The sequence below is a fragment of the Triticum dicoccoides genome, chromosome 4B, assembly GCF_002162155.2.
Source record: "Triticum dicoccoides isolate Atlit2015 ecotype Zavitan chromosome 4B, WEW_v2.0, whole genome shotgun sequence".
NCBI classification, from domain to species: Eukaryota; Viridiplantae; Streptophyta; class Magnoliopsida; order Poales; family Poaceae; genus Triticum; species Triticum dicoccoides.
The window spans coordinates 540,673,104-540,684,734 of record NC_041387.1 but is presented as its reverse complement, the minus strand read 5'-3'; positions in this window follow the sequence as shown (position 1 = coordinate 540,684,734).

Genomic DNA, 11,631 nt, shown 5'->3' with positions numbered 1-11,631 from the left:
TCATCTCTTCACTCCCTAAGCTAGCAATCTCATTTGTGATAAGTGCAAGCCTAGAGTACATTTCAGCGACACCTTCACCATCCTTCATTTTGAACTTGTCAAGCTGACTTTGGAGCACATCCAACTTGGATTCCTTGACGGATTCGGTACCTTCGTGCATATCAATCAAAGTATCCCAAATTTCCTTTGCATTCTCAAGACGGCTGATTTTATTGAATTCTTCGAGGCACAATCCGTTGAAGATGATATCACAAGCTTGAGCGTTGTATTGCAGCATCTTCAATTCTTCCGCATTCGCTTCACGGTTCGGTTCTCTCCCATCAAAGAATTCACCTTGCAAGCCAATACAAATAATTGCCCAAATGGCGGGGTTATGTCCGAGAATATGCATTTTCATCTTATGCTTCCAACTAGCAAAATTAGTACCATCGAAGTAAGGACCTCTACGGTGATAATTTCCCTCGCTAGACGCCATAATCTCCTAGGTTGTGAAACCAAGGCTATGACCACCAAAAGCTATGGAAATCAAAGCAAATGGAGACCAAAGCTCTGATACCACTTGTAGGACCTTGAAGTAAGTCTAGAGGGGGGGTGATTAGACTACTTGACCAATTAAAAACTTAACCTTTTCCCAATTTTAGAGTTTGGCATATTTTAGCTATCTTAGGACAAGTCAAGCAATCATCACACAATTCAAGCAAGCATGCAAAGAGTATATAGGCAGCGGAAATTAAAGCATGCAACTTGCGAGAAAGTAAAGGGAAGGGTTTGGAGGATTCAAACGCAATTGGAGACACGGATGTTTTTGGCGTGGTTCCAATAGGTGGTGCTATCGTACATCCACGTTGATGGAGACTTCAACCCACGAAGGGTAACGGCTGCGCGAGTCCACGGAGGGCTCCACCCACGAAGGGTCCACAAATAAGCAACCTTGTCTATCCCACCATGGCCGTCGCCCACGAAGGACTTGCCTCACTAGCGGTAGATCTTCATGAGTAGGCGATCTCCTTGCCCTTACAAACTCCTTGGTTAAACTCCACAATCTTGTCGGAGGCTCCCAAGTGATACCTAGCCAATCTAGGAGACACCACTCTCCAAGAAGTAACAAATGGTGCGTTGATGATGAACTCCTTGCTCTTGTGCTTCAAATGATAGTCTCCCCAACACTCAACTCTCTCTCATATGATTTGGATCTGGTGGAAAGAGGATTTGAGTGGAAAGCAACTTGGGAAGGCTAGAGATCAAGATTCATATGGTAGGAATGGAATATCTTGGCCTCAACACATGAGTAGGTGGTTCTCTCTCAGAAATGGTAAGTTGGAAGTGTAGGTTTAGTCTGATGGCTCTCTCCACGAATGAAGAGGAGGTGGAGGGGTATATATAGCCTCCACACAAAATCTAACCGTTACACACAATTTACCAAACTCGATGGGACCGATTCAACAGACTCGGTCAGACCGATTTAGTAAACCTAGTGACCGTTAGTGATTTTCGGTGGGACTGATATGCAACTCGGTGAGACCGATTCGGTTAGGGTTAGGGCATAACGTAATCTTGGTAAGACCGATTACACAAACTCGGTAAGACCGATTTTGGTAATAAGCTTTCCAGAGAGTTGGTCAGGTAAACTCGGTGGGACCGATTTGCTCTTTTCGGTGAGACCGAAATGTTACAAAAGGGAAACAGAGAGTTTACATTGCAATCTCGGTGGGACCGATCGCTCACTTCGGTTAGACCGAAACGTTACGAAGGGAAACAGAGAGATTACAATCCCATCTCGGTGAGACCGAGATCCCTATCGGTAGGACCGATTTGCTTAGGGTTTGTGGCAGTGGCTATGACTTTTGGAATCGGTGGCGCCGGATTGGAAGAATCGGTGTGAGCGATTTTGGCTTTGGGTTTAGGTCATTTGTGGATGTGGGAAAGTAGCTGAGGGTTTTGGAGCATATCACAAAGCACATGAAGCAAGAGGCTCATTAAGCAACACCTCATCCCTCCTTGATAGTATTGGCTTTTCCTATAGACTCAATGTGATCTTGGATCACTAAAATATAAAATGAAGAGTCTTGAGCCTTTGAACTTGAGCCAATCCTTTGTCCTTAGTATTTTGAGGGATCCACTTTCATCATCCATGCCATGCCATTCATTGAGCTTTCCTGAAATAATAGTCTTGGAATAGCATTAGCTCAATGAGCTATATGTTGTTATGAATTACCAAAACCACCTAGGGATAGTTGCACTTTCAGGAGTAATATGCGTTGTGTATATTACAAGCCTAGAAAATGTGTACATTTGAGGTATTGCCACTTAGAGTTGATATTGTAAATTATCTTGTTCCTAGAGCATCTCCAGCCGTTCGGCCCCCCAAGTGCAGTGATACGTCTCCAACGTATCTATAATTTATGAAGTATTCATGCCATGTTTATAATATTTTTACATGATTTTGGTATGATTTGATTAGAACTAACCCGGACTGACGCTATTTTCAGCAGAACTACTGTGGTGTTGTTTTTGTGCAGAAATAAAAGTTCTCAGAATGCGCTGAAAATCAACGGAGAATATTTTTAGAAAATATAAAAAATACTGGAACGAAAAGCTACCGGAGGGAAGTCCCGAGGCCACCATGAGGGTGGAGGGCACGCCTGATGATGCCATAGACCTAGGGTAGGGTCATAGGCCTGACATATACACCCCACCCAAGGTCACTACCCTAGAAGCAAAGACATTCAAAGAGCAGCAGAGGGTATCAATTGAGGTAGTCGAGTGCAATCCACTCGACCAATCATCTCACTCGGATACCCCCCACTCCTACATTCACTCAACAAAGACACAATCACTCAACCATACAGAAGACCACTCGGCCCACAGGAGACCAGGAGTCGCTAAGGATGGCAACGGTCAGGCGTTCACTCCGTAGTCTTTAAGGTCATTAAAGACATGAAAGTGCAACTATCCCTGGGTGGTTTTGGTAATGATTTACAACATATAGCTCATTGAACTAATGTCATTTCAACATAAATATTTCAGGAAAGTTCAATGATTGGCATGGCATGGATAAGGATTGTGGACCCCTCAAAATGCTAAGGATAAAAGATTGGCTCAAGCTCTAAAGTCCAAGACTCTACATTTTCTATTTTAGTGATCCAAGATCACATTGAGTCTATAGGAAAGCCAATACTATTAAAACGGGATGAGGTGTTGCTTAATGGCTTGCTTGCTCAAAATGCTTAGTGATATGCTCCAAATCCCTCAACCACTTTATCATATCCACATATTTCCAAAATCAAAAGTCAAACTCAGCCCCACTGATTTGATCCATCCGGCGCCACCGAGTTCATTTGACATAGCCACTGCCACAAACCCTAGTATTTTCGGTCTCACCGATAGGGATCTCGGTCTCACCGAGATGGGGTTGCAAACTCTCTGTTTCCCTTCGTAACATTTTGGTCTAACTGAAATGAGCGATCGGTCCCACTGAGTCTGCAATGCAAACTCTCTGTTTCCTTTTCGTAACGCTTTGGTCCCACCGAGATGAGCGAATCGGTCCCACCGAGTTTGCCTGACCAACTCTCTGTTTGCTTATTAGCAAAGCCGGTCCAACCAAGTTTGTCTAATCGGTCCAACCGAGATTACGTTATGCCCTAACCCTAATGATATCGGTCCCACCGAGATGACATGTCGGTCCCACCGAAATTGCCTAACGGTCACATATGTACTGAATCGGTCGACCGAGTTTTCTGATTTGGTCCCACCGAGTTTGGTATATTGTGTGTAACAGTTAGATTTTGTGTGGAGGCTATATATACCCCTCCACCCTCTTCTCATTCGTGAGGGAATCCATTAGATCGTGCCTACACTTCCACTATCCATTTTCTGAGAGAGAGCCACCTACTCATGTGTTGAGACCAAGATATTCCATTCCTACCATATGAATCTTGATCTCTAGCCTTCCCCAAGTTGCTTTCCACTCAAATCAGCTTTCCACCAAATCCAATCCTATGAGAGTGAGTTGAGTGTTGGGAAGACTATCATTTGAAGCACAAGAGCAAGGAGTTCATCATCAACACACCATCTATTACCTTTTGGAGAGTGGTGTCTCCTAGATTAGTTAGGTGTCCCTTGGGAGCCTCCGACAAGATTGTGGAGTTGAACCAAGGAGTTTGTAAGGGCAAGGAGATCGCCTACTTCATGAAGATCTACCCTAGTGAGGCAAGTCCTTCGTGGGCGATGGGCATGGTGGGATAGACAAGGTTGCTTCTTCGTGGACCCTTCGTGGGTGGAGCCCTCCGTGGACTCGCGCAGCCGTTACCCTTCGTGGGTTGAAGTCTCCATTAATGTGGATGTACGATAGCACCACCTATCGGAACCACAACAAAAACATCCGTGTCTCCTATTGCTTTTGCACTCTCCAAACCCTTCCCTTTACATTCTTTCAAGTTGCATGCTTTACTTTCCTGTGCTTATATACTCTTTGCATGCTTGCTTGAATTGTGTTAAGATTGCTTGACTTGTGCTAAGTTGTTAAAATCTGCCAAGAACTAAAATTGGGGAAAGGTTAAGTTTTTACTTGGTCAAGTAGTCTAATAACCCCCCTCTAGACATACTTTCGATCCTACAAGACACTTTATAGCTGGCGTTACCAGTAACACACTGTCTTAATGTAGATTGAACCCCTGTAACGGAGGTGGGCTGGGGTCCTGGCGCACTCTATATAAGCTACCCCCTCCTCTGGGACAAGGGTTCGCACCCCCTTTAACACACACATCCATATTCCAGTCGACCGCCTCAGGGCACCGAGACGTAGGGCTTTTACCTCCTCCGAGAGGGGCCTGAACTCGTAAAACTCATCTGTACATCCTCGCCGTAGCTAGGGCCTTGCCTTCTCATACGTACCCCCTATTCTTACTGTCAGACTTAGTACCACGACAGTTAGCACCCACCTTGGGGCAAAGCATCTTAGCAATTTCCGGCGAGGTTGCATTTTCTTTGATCTTCATCAACATGGTTTCCGGTGGAGGTTTGGTCGTGGGCCACGAGTTACGACTCGGCATGCTCACTTTTGTCACCGATGACTCCGCCTGGCTCTAGGAGGCCCCCCTCGACATCGAGGCTCTCCTGATCCATGGTTCGTCGCACTTCCACGTGAGTGCTTGTGACATCCTCCTTCGGCAGTTGTCGACCCCGTATCAGTCGGTCTTCGTGTCATCTCCTCACTCCGCTGGATGCCGTCGCAAGCGATCTGGTCGAGCACGGCTCCAGCGGTGGGTGAGGCACGCGGTGGCTCGTCAGACGTTCACCCCACAAGTCGCGGCAATCAAGCCCGACGTATTTCACTATGGTTCAGTCGACATGTCGACTGACTTAGTAGACACACTTTCCGAGAGCGGGAACTGTGACCCCGCGGTAGCAGTCCTTATGGTCGACTCCCATTGCAGCCTGTGTGGTTTCTATCGCAGCGGCGCCAACAGCGGTGGCGATGGCCCGTCATTCGACCATGAGGAATATCGGCCCCAACCTCTCAACTCGCAGCAGAGGGAGGAGCTGCACCGCCGCAACATGGAGGCTCTCCAGACCCCCATCATAGGGGAGACCGCCGAGGCTCGGGCCTTGGAGGCAGTGCGCATGGCCACGCTGGCTGAGCGCACTCGTTTGGAGAATCTCCAACATTCTCTCGACGAGCATGCCCGTCGACTGATTCCCGATTCCAGTCGACGTCCACGACAATTGTTTCCGCCGGAAACTTAGGTATTCCGCACACCGATCCAGAATCTTGCAGCTGCTGCGTGTATCACGGAGTCCATTCAACCGTCTCATTCAGAGGCTGGGAGGGGCTTGGAACAGATCAGGGCGCTTCTCCGAGCAGCGGAAGACCAGAACTCCGTCGTGTCCTAGTCGTGGAACAGAATCCAGAGCAGATCAGTAAGGGCGGACACCATTCAGTCGGCACACAGTCCTGGGTCATCTTTGCGGCATGAAGATCGCGATCACTGGCGAGATCGGCACCTGGTAGGAGCTCATGGAGAGTATGATCGTTAATACGCTCACGACAACCACCGCCGAGTGCCTTCGCCCCTTCCGAGGGACGAGTCATACATGCCCCGGCGGTATGATGACATGCGTCCGTACGGTAATGACCGCAGAGTTCCAGTCGACCCAAGAGAGCCTGGTTTTGATGCAAGGTCAGTCCTTGTTCAGGGTTTGGTCGACCAGAACAGAGCATACAGAGAGGGGCTAGATAGAGACAGGCCCAGCGGATGCAGGGTCCATGTGTCTGGTCCCGAGTGTTTCAGAAGATCCATCAGGCAGCTGAGATTGCTCACAACTTCAGATTGGCGACTGGCGTCGGTAAGTTCATAGGAGAATCAAAGCCCGACACTTGACTTGAAGACTACCGAGTGGCTGTGCACATTGGAGGCGGCAACGATGAGGTGGCCATGAAGCACCTCCCTCTGATGCTTAAAGGTTCCGCCAGGGCCTGGCTGAATCAGCTGGCCCCTGGGAGCATTTTGAGTTGGGATGAGTTGGCCCGAGTGTTTACCAGAACATTTGAGGGCACCTGGAAGAGACCTACTGGTCTGCACGAATTGCAGCATTGCATGCAGAAACCGAATGAAACCTTGAGAGATTATATCCAGAGATGGATCACTCTGCACCACACAGTGGAAAATGTGTCAGATCACCAAGCAGTCTGTGCCTTTAAGGAAGGCGTTTGCTACAGGGAGCTCAATCTGAAGTTTGGTCGGACCGGAGATATGTCTCTGGCTCGGATGATGGAGATTGCCACCAAGTACGCTAATGGCGAAGAAGAAGACCGACTCCGGAGTGGTAAGAACAAACTAGTCGCCCAAGACACCGGAGGAGGAAATTCCAGTCGGAAACAGAAGCGAAAGGCTGAGGCAGCCGGACCTGCCGAGGCAGCAATGTTGAATCAAGGAAAGTTCAAGGGAAAGCCCAAAGGGCCTTGGATCCCTAAGAAAGTGAAGGATCAAGTAGGAAATGATGTGATGGATTTGCCGTGTCATATTCACACAAAAAAGGATGAGGAGGGGAACCTGATTCTCCCCAAGCACATGACTCGACAATGTCGACTCCTAATCCAGAGCTTCCGAGAAAGCCAACCCAGTGAAAAGGACAAAGAGTCCGATAAGGAGGAAGAAAAGGACAATGATGGTGGATATCCCAATGTTAATGCCACCTTGGTGATTTTTGCTAATCTTGAGAGCAAAAGTCGACTGAAAGTCATTAACAGAGAGGTGAACATGGTTGCTCCGGCAACACCAAAGTATTTGAAGTGGTCAAAAACCCCTATTACATTTGACCAGTCCGACCACCCACCACGCGTTGCTACCCTTGGGTGGCAAGTGCTGGTGGTCGACCCGGTCGTTGGGGGCACCCGACTGACCAAGGTTTTGATAGATGGTGGCAGTGTCCTGAATATCCTATACGCTGAGGCTCTTAAAGGAATGGGCATTCCGATGTCCAAGCTCAGCGAGAGCAACATGCGATTCCACGGAGTCATCCCAGGAAAGAAAGCTGATTCACTCAGTCAGATCACTCTTGACGTGGTTTTCGGTGATGAGAAGAATTACCACAAGGAAAATTTGACGTTTGAGGTTGTAGATTTCCAGAGTGCATATCATGCCATTTTGGCAGACCTGCCTACGCTAGCTTCATGGCTCGACCGTGTTTTGTGTACCTCAAGATGAAGATGCCTGGCCCCAGAGGCATGATAACAGTCTCCGGTAACTAGCAAAGAGCAGAAGACTGTCTTCATGACGGTGCGAAGATAGCGGATGAGCAGATGGCAGCAGTGGAGTTTCAAGAATATCAGAAGACTGCAGATCCGAGTGATTTGCTACGTGCCAAGAGGCCTGCCTCGGAGTCCGTGTTTTAGTCGGCCGGCGAGACCAAGCCAGTCCACATTCACCTGACCGACCCCAATGCCGCTCCGACCCATATCTCAACGACAGTCGACAGCAAATAGGAAGAAGCGCTCATCCAGTTCCTCCATGAGAACTGGGACATCTTTGCATGGAAGCCATCTGACATGCAAGGTGTACCCCAGGGGACTGGCTGAGCACCGTTTGTGAGTCGACCCAAAGGCAAAACCCATTAAAGAGCATCTCCGTCGGTCCGCCGTGGAGAAGAGAAAGGCAATTGGCGAAGAGGTGGCTCGGGTCCTAGCTGCTGAGTTCATCCGCGAGATATACCACTCCGAGTGGCTTGCCAATGTCGTTATGGTCCCCAAGAAAGACAAATCACTTTGAATGTGTATTGGTTTCAAGCACACCAATCGGGCCTGCCCGAAAGATCATTTTCCTCTACCTCGCATCGACCAGATAGTCGACTCAACTACGGGATGCGAGCGACTGTCCTTTTTGGACGCATATTCCGGGTATCATCAGATCTGACTATATGGACCTGACGAGATAAAGACGGCTTTCATCACCCTGTTCGGGTGTTTTTGCTATGTTACTATGCCATTTGGCCTCAAGAATGCCGATGCCACATTCATGCGCATGATTCAGAAGTGCCTGCTCACTCAAATCAGTTGGAATGTGGAAGCATACATGGATGACATAGTGGTTAAGTCACGCAAAGGTTCCGACCTGCTGACTGACCTCGCTGAAACCTTTGCCAACTTAAGAAGGTATGATATCAAGATCAATCCATCAAAATGCACATTCGGAGTCCCCGGCGGAAAGTTGCGCGGTTTCCTCATTTCCGAACGAGGGATCGACGCGAATCCAGAGAAGATTGGCACAATCCTCTAAATGAAGCGCCTAGTGCATGTGCACGATGTTCAAAAACTTACTGGTTGTTTAGCTGCATTGAGTCGATTCATCTCACGCCTCGGTGAAAAGGCACTACCTCTTTACCGACTGATGAAGAAGTCTGAAAAGTTCGAGTGGAATGACGAAGCTGAAGCGGTGTTTGAAGAGCTTAAAGCCCTGCTTTCCACCCAGCCGGTGCTTGCTGCTCCAGTTAGTAAGGAGCCTTTACTGCTTTACATCGCAACCACAGGACAAGTTGTTAGCACAGTGCTCATGGTTGAGCGGGAAGAAGAAGGCAAAGCCTTCAAAGTTCAGCGCCCTGTGTATTACATTTCAGAAGTCTTGACCACGTCCAAGTAGAGATACCCTCATTATCAGAAGTTTGTTTATGGGATTTACCTGACCACGAAGAAGGTTGCACACTATTTCTCTGACCATTCAGTTTCAATCGTCAGTGATGCTCCATTGTCAGAAATTCTGAATAACAGAGATGCAACCAGCCGAGTGGCAAAATGGGCGATTGAAGTTCTTCCTTTAGATATCAAGTTTGAGGCAAAGTAGGCCATCAAGTCTCAAGCAATTGCAGATTTCCTCGCAGAGTGGACAAAACAACAGCAGCCGACTCAAATTCAGTTGGAACATTGGACCATGTTCTTTTATGGGTCCAAGATGTTGAATGGCTCTGGTGCAGGAGTGGTCTTAGTGTCCCGACGAGGAGACAAGCTCAGCTATGTCCTCCATATTCACTTTGATTCTTCAAACAATCAAGCTGAGTATGAGGCACTATTGTATGGGTTGCGTATGGCCATTTCACTCGGCGTCCGACGCTTGATGGTATATGGTGACTCAGACTTAGTGGTTAATCAGGTAATGAAGGAATGGGACGTCAGGAGTCCTGCAATGACCGGTTATTGCAATGCAGTGAGAAAGCTAGAGAAGAAGTTTGAGGGGTTAGAGCTCCACCACGTACCACGAATCAAGAATCAAGCTGCTGATGATCTGGCGAAGATAGGTTCCACTCGGAAGCCTATCCCCAGCAACATGCTCTTGGAGCATCTCCATACCCTGTCAGTACAAGAAGATCCCTTCAAAAAAGAGCCCCCGCAACCAATAAGTTCAACCGACCCGACTGAGATTGAGGTTCCAGCTATGGTCGATTTGGTCATGGAAGTCTTGGTGATCACACCCGACTGCATAGTACAATACATTGCATACATTCTCAAGAAAGAGCTCCCAGAGGATGAAGATGAGGCTCGCTAGATAGTCTGTCGATCGAAAGCTTTCACTGTGATAAAAGGGCAGCTTTACAGAGAAAGTGTCACATGAGTGGCTCAACGCTGCATCACCCCAGAAGAAGGTCGAATGATCCTAAACGATATCCACTCGGGGACCTGTGGTCACCATGCATCCTCTCGGACCATCGTGGCCAAAGCATACCAAGCGGGATTCTACTAGCCTCGAGCAAATGAGATGGCTAAAGATATAATCGACAAGTGCGCAGGTTGCTAGTTCTACTCCAACATGTCCCACAAGCCTGCGTCTGCCTTGAAGACTATTCCACTCGTCTGGCCATTTGCAGTTTGGGGGTTGGATATGGTTGGACTCTTCAAGACCGGCAGAAGTGGTTTCACCCATTTTCTTGTAGCAGTCGACAAGTTCACTAAGTGGATCGAAGCCAAGCCCATCAAAAACCTTGACGCAAGCACTGCCGTCAGTTTCATCAAGGCGTTGATATTTAGATATGGAGTTCCTCACAGCATTATCACAGATAACGGCTCCAACTTTGATTCTGATGAGTTCAAGTTGTTCTATGGGTCCCAAGGCACTCGAGTCGACTATGCGCCAGTCGCACACTCGCAGTCGAATGGACAAGCAGAAAGGGCGAATCATTTGATCCTTCAAGGGTTAAAAACCTGACTGATGCGCAACCTCAAGCATGCTGCTGGAGCTTGGGTGACTGAGTTACCATCCGTCTTATGGGGGCTGAGAATGACGCTGAACCGGTTGACTGACCGAACCCCTTTCTTCGTGGTGTACGACACCGAGGCTATGCTTCCGAGTGACTTACTGCACAATGCCCCCCGAGTGAAACTCTTCTCAGAAGCTGAAGTGAAGCAGGCACGCGAAGACGCCGTTGATCACCTGGAGGAGGAACATGAGATGGCTTTGATTCGGTCAACCATCTATCAGCAAGATCTGCATCGATTCCATGCCCAAAATGTTAGAGGTCGAGCGTTCCAGGAAGGAGACCTTGTGCTCCGAGTGGATCAGAAATGGCCTCACAAGCTTGCTTCAACCTGGGAAGGTCCATTCATCATCACCAAGGTGCTTCAAAATGGAGCGTACCACATCTACAACATAGCCAAGAATATGGACGAGCCACACGCATGGAACACATAGCTGCTTTGCCCTTTCTATACCTAAAATCACTCGGCCCGACGAGTTGTAATAAGAGTGCTTCAGTTTGCTTACCAAAGACAAGAGTTTTACAGTATCTTAATGATTGATTCCCCGTAATCATTTGTGTCTGAATCCCCCAGTGGGTGGCTTAGCCGCGAACCTAATTTGCCTAAGTTAAAAAAACACTCCGAGTGGAGAGCAATCCTCCCACTCGGGGGCTTAGCTGTGACCCCGAACTCGCCTAAGTTAAAAAACATTCTGAGTGGAGAGCAATCCTCCCACTCAAAAGCTTAGCTGTGACCCCGTACTCGCCTAAGTTAAAAAACATTCCGAGTGGAGAGCAACCCTCCCACTCGGGGGCTTAGTTGTGACCCCGTACTCGCCTAAGTTAAAAAACATTATGAGTGGAGAGCAATCCTCCCACTCGGAGTCTTAGCTGCGACCCCGCTCTCGCCTA